Source organism: Cylas formicarius, unplaced genomic scaffold (genome assembly GCF_029955315.1).
Source record: "Cylas formicarius isolate icCylForm1 unplaced genomic scaffold, icCylForm1.1 PGA_scaffold_147__1_contigs__length_21042, whole genome shotgun sequence".
Classification (NCBI taxonomy): Eukaryota; Metazoa; Arthropoda; class Insecta; order Coleoptera; family Brentidae; genus Cylas; species Cylas formicarius.
The window spans coordinates 1-7500 of NW_026844233.1; the positions used below are offsets into that span (position 1 = coordinate 1).

General features: G+C 44.1%; 1 non-coding gene across 1 annotated transcript; it reads right to left on the minus strand.

Annotated features, from left to right (window-relative positions):
- LOC132695907 (small subunit ribosomal RNA) lies at window positions 1-1925 on the minus strand. The gene has a single exon (XR_009617911.1). It is a non-coding gene; the product is annotated as a small subunit ribosomal RNA (ribosomal RNA).
- Between the last annotated feature and the right edge of the window lie 5575 nt (window positions 1926-7500).

Consider the following 7500-nt stretch of genomic DNA (forward strand, 5'->3'; position numbering starts at 1 on the left):
TCCTTCCGCAGGTTCACCTACGGAAACCTTGTTACGACTTTTACTTCCTCTAAATGATCAAGTTTGGTCAACTTCCCGGACACATCGACGACGCCGAAACGCCATCGGCGTATCGGTCCGAAGACCTCACTAAATCATTCAATCGGTAGTAGCGACGGGCGGTGTGTACAAAGGGCAGGGACGTAATCAACGCGAGCTTATGACTCGCGCTTACTGGGAATTCCTCGTTCATGGGGAACAATTGCAAGCCCCAATCCCTAGCACGAAGGAGGTTCAGCGGGTTACCCGGGCCTCTCGGCCAGGGAGGACACGCTGATTCCTTCAGTGTAGCGCGCGTGCGGCCCAGAACATCTAAGGGCATCACAGACCTGTTATTGCTCAATCTCGTGCGGCTAGAAGCCGCCTGTCCCTCTAAGAAGAATTGTTTGTACGCAGACAGTAAAAACCGCGCGCGACAACGGGGCGAACCCCGAGCCGGCCGGCCTTTGAGATGTCTAAATACGCCTAGTTAGCAGGCTAGAGTCTCGTTCGTTATCGGAATTAACCAGACAAATCGCTCCACCAACTAAGAACGGCCATGCACCACCACCCACCGAATCAAGAAAGAGCTCTCAATCTGTCAATCCTTCCGGTGTCCGGGCCTGGTGAGGTTTCCCGTGTTGAGTCAAATTAAGCCGCAGGCTCCACTCCTGGTGGTGCCCTTCCGTCAATTCCTTTAAGTTTCAGCTTTGCAACCATACTTCCCCCGGAACCCAAAAGCTTTGGTTTCCCGGAAGCTGCCCGCCGAGTCATCGGAGGAACGTCGGCGGATCGCTAGCTGGCATAGTTTACAGTTAGAACTAGGGCGGTATCTGATCGCCTTCGAACCTCTAACTTTCGTTCTTGATCAATGAAAACGTTTTTGGCAAATGCTTTCGCTTCTGTCCGTCTTGCGACGATCCAAGAATTTCACCTCTAACGTCGCAATACGAATGCCCCCATCCGTTCCTATTAATCATTACCTCGGGGTTCCGAAAACCAACAAAATAGAACCGAGGTCCTATTCCATTATTCCATGCACACAGTATTCAGGCGAAGTTTTAGCCTGCTTTAAGCACTCTAATTTGTTCAAAGTAAACGTGCCGGCCCACCTCGACACTCAATGAAGAGCACCGCGGCAGGATTGAGTTGGACCGCCCGCGTGAACGGGCTAAGTCCACCGGCAGGACGTCTCGCGGCACGCCAGTTAACACCGCGGACGATGAACCGGCGGCGCGAGACACAAATTCGACTACGAGCTTTTTAACCGCAACAACTTTAATATACGCTATTGGAGCTGGAATTACCGCGGCTGCTGGCACCAGACTTGCCCTCCAATTGATCCTCGTTAAAGGGTTTAGAGTGTACTCATTCCGATTACGGGGCCTCGGATGAGTCCCGTATCGTTATTTTTCGTCACTACCTCCCCGTGCCGGGAGTGGGTAATTTGCGCGCCTGCTGCCCTCCTTGGATATGGTAGCCGTTTCTCAGGCTCCCTCTCCGGAATCGAACCCTGATTCCCCGTTACCCGTTACGACCATGGTAGGCGCAGAACCTACCATCGACAGTTGATAAGGCAGACATTTGAAAGATGCGTCGCCGGTGCGAGACCGTGCGATCAGCGTAAAGTTATTCAGAGTCACCAAGTTGAACGATGTCGGGCGCGAACCCGCCACCGATTGGTTTTGATCTAATAAAAGCACTCCTTCCGTCTCCGGTCGGACCTCTGTTTGCATGTATTAGCTCTAGAATTACCACAGTTATCCAAGTAATTGTGGGTACGATCTAAGGAACCATAACTGATTTAATGAGCCTTTCGCGGTTTCACCTTAATTTGGCTTGTACTGAAACATGCATGGCTTAATCTTTGAGACAAGCATATGACTACTGGCAGGATCAACCAGGGAGCTGTTCTACGTGTCGAGCGCGCCGCCGCCGCCGCCGCCACGGATGACGACGATCGGGCGCGGTACGACAACAAACAGTCTCTTTTTTAAAAATAATAATTACGCGCGCGAAACGCGTTTATTTTATTTTTAAATAGAAACAGACGCGACCACTTTGTGTGGCGGTGATAGCGTGCGAGTACGGAAATGAACCGTTCCCGACGCCACACTCGTTATTATTATTATTCGGACGCGATCCGTCCAATTTTTTTTTGTTGGTAATAAATATCGAGACGACGTGAGTGCGCGATCAAACAATCCGACTCGCGCGCGCATAATAAGCTTTAAAATGCGGCGCGCGTCGAACCGATGTGCCTCGGGCAACGAACGTCGATCGACGGAAATTTTCGGACATTCTCTCGATCACTCTTCGCTAGATTGAAAGCGACACGAGATTTCTCGAAAGAAACGTTCCGGATTCGCATATAAACTCGCTCGGTTAGATGAGAGTTATCGCAAATTTTTCGGAAGAAAAATATTATAGGGCGACCGCTTTCGAACCACGAAGTGCCAAATCTTACTTTAAAACACCCGCTAAGTTCGCGATCTAGCTGTATAAGGTGCGGAGCCTTAAAATGTTTTCGAACGCTCGAGCAATCGCTGCTACGAAGACGGGCCGATGGCAAACGAAAAACGGTCTACGTTCCCGTACCGATGAAGGAAACCAATTTTTCTTAAAAAATTGAACCCACGATACGAAAATGTTAAGCGAGCCAATTAATCGCGCCAAACGGTCGACTCGAAGGCGATCTAACGATCGAAAAAGCATTTTGCTCTGCGAAGGGAGAAGTGTCTATACGCACGACGCGGCGGTCGCGCTCGAGACCATCTCACCTATTATAGGTAACGGACCATTCCTTAGTCTTCCGAACGTTTCACGTGAAAACCCGAATATCGGCTGCGGCGGGCAAATAAAGTTCGGAGCGAAACTTTCGCTCGTGGTTACGTTCGATTTGGTTAAAGCGGGCACTTTTTCAAATATTTTTTTTTCTTTACTTACTTTTGTTAACTGACCGCCGGTTCCGGTTCCGACTTAAAAATAAATCGCCGTCCCCGGATTTTGTCGGACGATACTCTCCATCATTTTTAATTTCGGGTGTTTGCATTTTTTTTTCTCGCGATTTAATAAATTCATTATTAAACATTTATAAGTCCGTCTTCTTTAATATTGCGGACCAGCGGGAAGAGAGTTTTGTTTTTTTTTTTTTATTTTATTCATTTTAACATATACTCCCATAAAAGGTTTTTGCCGCTAGCCGCGAGCAGAGAAAAATAAGCAAAACTAACCGAAACAAAGCAAAAATAAGCAAAACTAACCAAAATTAACCGAATATAACCAAAATTAAACAAAACTAACCAAAAGGAACAAAAATAACCACAACTAAGCAAAATTAATCATAACAAACCAAAATTGGCCAAAGTTCGGCAAAACAAACCAAATTATCCAAAACTAAGCAAAATTAAGCAAAAGTAGTCAAAATTAACAAAAACAAGCCAAACTTATCCTGAACAAACCAAAACTAACGATAATTAAGCAAAAATAGGAAACGTTCACAAAAACTAACCGAAACGAACCATAACTAACTAATAGCGGCCGAAACTGGAAATAATAAACCAAAGTAAACAAAACTAAGCAAAATTAAGCAAAAGTAGTCAAAATTAACAAAAACAAGCCAAACTTATCCTAAACAAACCAAAACTAACGATAATTAAGCAAAAATAGGAAACGTTCACAAAAACTAACCGAAATGAACCCTAACTAACTAATAGCGGCCGAAACTGGAAATAATAAACCAAAGTAACCAAAACTAAGCAAAATTAAGCAAAAGTAGTCAAAATTAACAAAAACAAGCCAAAATTATCCTAAACAAACCCAAAACTAACGATAATCCTAACTAACCAATAGCGGCCGAAACTGGAAATAATAAACCAAAGTAACCAAAACTAGCGAAAATTCAGCAAAAGAAACCAAAATTAACCGTGTAACAAACCCAAATCAACCAAACCAAAAAAAAAAACATGCAAAACTTCACCAAAACGAACCACAATTCGCAAAAACTAAACAAACACAAACAAAATTAAGCACACTCAAATAAAAAGTAATCAAAACTACGTTCAACACGAACTGACCTAATTAAATAAAAAAATAGGAAAATTCAATTTTGCTAACCAAAAACGTCAATCGAAATAAACGCGAAACCGGGTTCCTGCCATTTATTTCGACGATAAGCACTTTTATCTAACTATGATTCGAAAAAAAAAAAAATAAGAAAGAAAGATATGAATAAACGAATTGATTAATATATAAAAATTGTGGTTCTGAAAAGAACCGTTTTTGGTGAATTTACACTCTCCAAGTCGACGCTCATTTATTTAGAACTGGTGTATTTTGTGACGGCTTTGGTCCCTTCACTGACGGCGTGCTTGGCCAACTCTCCGGGCAACAACAATCTCACGGCCGTTTGAATCTCTCTGCTAGTAATAGTGGATCGCTTATTATAGTGAGCCAAACGAGAAGCTTCGGCGGCAATCCTTTCGAAAATGTCGTTTACGAACGAATTCATAATGGACATGGCTTTGCTCGAAATGCCAGTATCCGGATGAACTTGCTTCAACACTTTGTAAATGTAAATTGCGTAACTCTCCTTCCTCCTGCGTTTCTTTTTCTTATCACTCTTCGAAATATTTTTTTGAGCCTTGCCGGCTTTTTTCGCCGCTTTACCGCTTACTTTCGGTGGCATTTTCTACAATCGATTAGACGCGCGCAAAGTAACGGACTGACAAGGCCCACACCGGGCCGCAGCTATTTATTTGAGAACCGAGTCGGCCGACAAGCTCCGCCCCCGGGCATCGTTCGCCGAAGCGCTAATCCCATTGGTCCATGCCCATGTCCTATAAATAGCGCGCCCACGGTCTGCGAGAGCGTCATTGTGCTGTTAACGTTCGTGCGTGTACTATTAACGGTAATAACGATGTCGGGACGCGGAAAAGGAGGCAAAGTCAAAGGGAAAGCGAAGTCTCGTTCTAGCAGGGCCGGTTTACAGTTTCCGGTAGGTAGAATTCACCGATTACTTCGGAAAGGAAACTATGCGGAGAGGGTCGGCGCCGGAGCTCCGGTATATTTGGCGGCCGTAATGGAATATTTGGCCGCCGAAGTTTTGGAATTGGCCGGTAACGCGGCGAGGGACAATAAGAAAACCAGAATCATTCCGCGACATTTACAACTGGCGATCCGAAACGACGAGGAATTGAACAAATTATTATCGGGAGTAACGATCGCTCAGGGAGGTGTTTTGCCGAACATTCAAGCGGTTCTTTTGCCCAAGAAAACCGACAACAAAGCAAAATAAAAATTGCGGCGAGGGAAGACGATGGGAAAACGGTCCTTCTAAGGACCACAAATACTTTTCTATTTGAGATTTCGTTTCGTTTATTTAACAGATTATTAAAAAAAAAAAAAAAAAGAAACGTTCCTTCTTTTTACGTTTTCTCTTTCGGACTATAAGAAAACCGGTATAATACCTCGACATTTACAATTGCCGATCCCAGGAATTGAACAAATTATTATCCGAAGTTAAGATCGCTAGGTGGTTCTGTTGCCTAAGAAAACCGACAACAAAGCTAAATAAAGTTTTCGCCGGGAAGGAAGACGGTTCTTGTAAGGACCACAAATACTTTTCTATTTGAGATTTCGTTTCCTTTATTTCACAGATTTAATAATCACACTAACACGGGGAGAAATTAAAAATTCAAAACTTACCTCGACTCGATAATGGTTTGTTGGGCATTATACTCGAAATAACGAATAATCTTTGGAACGTATTTTGTGGTTCTGAAAAGAACCTTTTTTTTTTTTTTTTGTGTTTCCGCAAGATCGACGAAAAATTTAGCCACCAAATCCGTAAAGAGTTCTACCTTGTCTTTTTAGGGCGTACACCACGTCCATTGCCGTTACCGTTTTTCTTTTGGCGTGCTCCGTATAGGTTACCGCGTCTCTGATGACGTTTTCCAAAAACACCTTTAAAACGCCACGAGTTTCTTCGTAAATCAATCCGGAAATTCGTTTCACGCCTCCGCGACGGGCCAATCTTCTAATGGCCGGCTTGGTTATTCCCTGAATGTTATCCCTCAACACTTTGCGATGTCGCTTTGCACCACCTTTTCCCAAACCTTTGCCGCCTTTCCCTCTACCGGTCATTTTTAATACGAGCCGAGTTCTCTGATCGATATATAACAAACAAAACCGTCCGAAGTGCCACGATCAACTGACCGAAAACGGTCCGGCGCTTCGGTTTTGTCGAGTCGGAATTCGCCACGCCCAAAAAGGTCGATTGGACCAATGAGAAGAGAAAACGCTCGGGTACAAATTAAACGGACGGACGTTCGTGCGGCCATTATCTGTCGACGAGTGTTAGTGATTTGGTGTTCTAGTACGTCCGCGAACGTGTTTTATTATCATGGCCAGAACCAAGCAGACCGCTCGTAAATCGACCGGAGGAAAAGCGCCCCGAAAGCAGTTGGCGACCAAAGCGGCGAGAAAAAGTGCACCGGCAACCGGAGGAGTTAAAAAACCTCATCGCTACAGACCGGGCACCGTGGCTTTGAGAGAAATTAGACGTTATCAAAAGAGCACCGAACTATTGATCCGAAAATTACCGTTCCAACGACTGGTCAGAGAAATCGCTCAAGACTTTAAAACGGATCTGCGTTTCCAAAGTTCCGCGGTAATGGCGTTGCAAGAAGCGAGCGAAGCTTATCTCGTCGGTCTTTTCGAAGATACAAATTTGTGCGCCATTCATGCCAAACGAGTAACGATCATGCCGAAAGATATTCAATTGGCGAGGCGTATCAGGGGAGAGAGAGCTTAAGATTAATAATAATCTCTTTTATTATTATTAACAACAAACCGGTTCTTTTAAGAACCACAAATCATTTTCCTTTAAGATTTCGTTAAAAATTGAAAATAAAAAATAAAACTTTTTCATTTATTAATTATTTGAGAACGGCCCGGTTGGATTTTTTTTTTTTCGCAACTAACGACGTCTTTAAAAAAAATTATTAGTGGTTCTGAAAAGAACCCCCCCCCCACTCCCCGTTGCTTTGTAAAACCGGACGAGTTTTTATTTCGACCTCTGGTATATTTGGTGACGGCTTTCGTTCTTCTGCTTTTTCGCGGCGGCTTTTCCACCGGTTTTCGAAGGCATTATTATTCACAAAGAAAAGCGGTCTTCGCGATCGAAATGAGAAAAAACCCCGGCGAACGTATTTATATCGCGACGGAGTCGGTCAACAAGCTCCGCCCCCTGTTCGCTTTTCGGTGGGAGGAGCTTGTCAACGGACTTTCTTCTCATATAAATACGTTCGCGGGGATATTTCTCTTAATGTTTGCGTGATCGTCGTCGGAATCGACTACGCTTCGTTGTTAAACGAGATGCAGTTTAAAATTCGCCGGCGGATAAGTTAGAATAAGTTTGTCGTAGGGAGAACGAAATGGAAAAGAGAAAAAAGAAGAAAAAGAGAAGTCCTTTTCGAGATT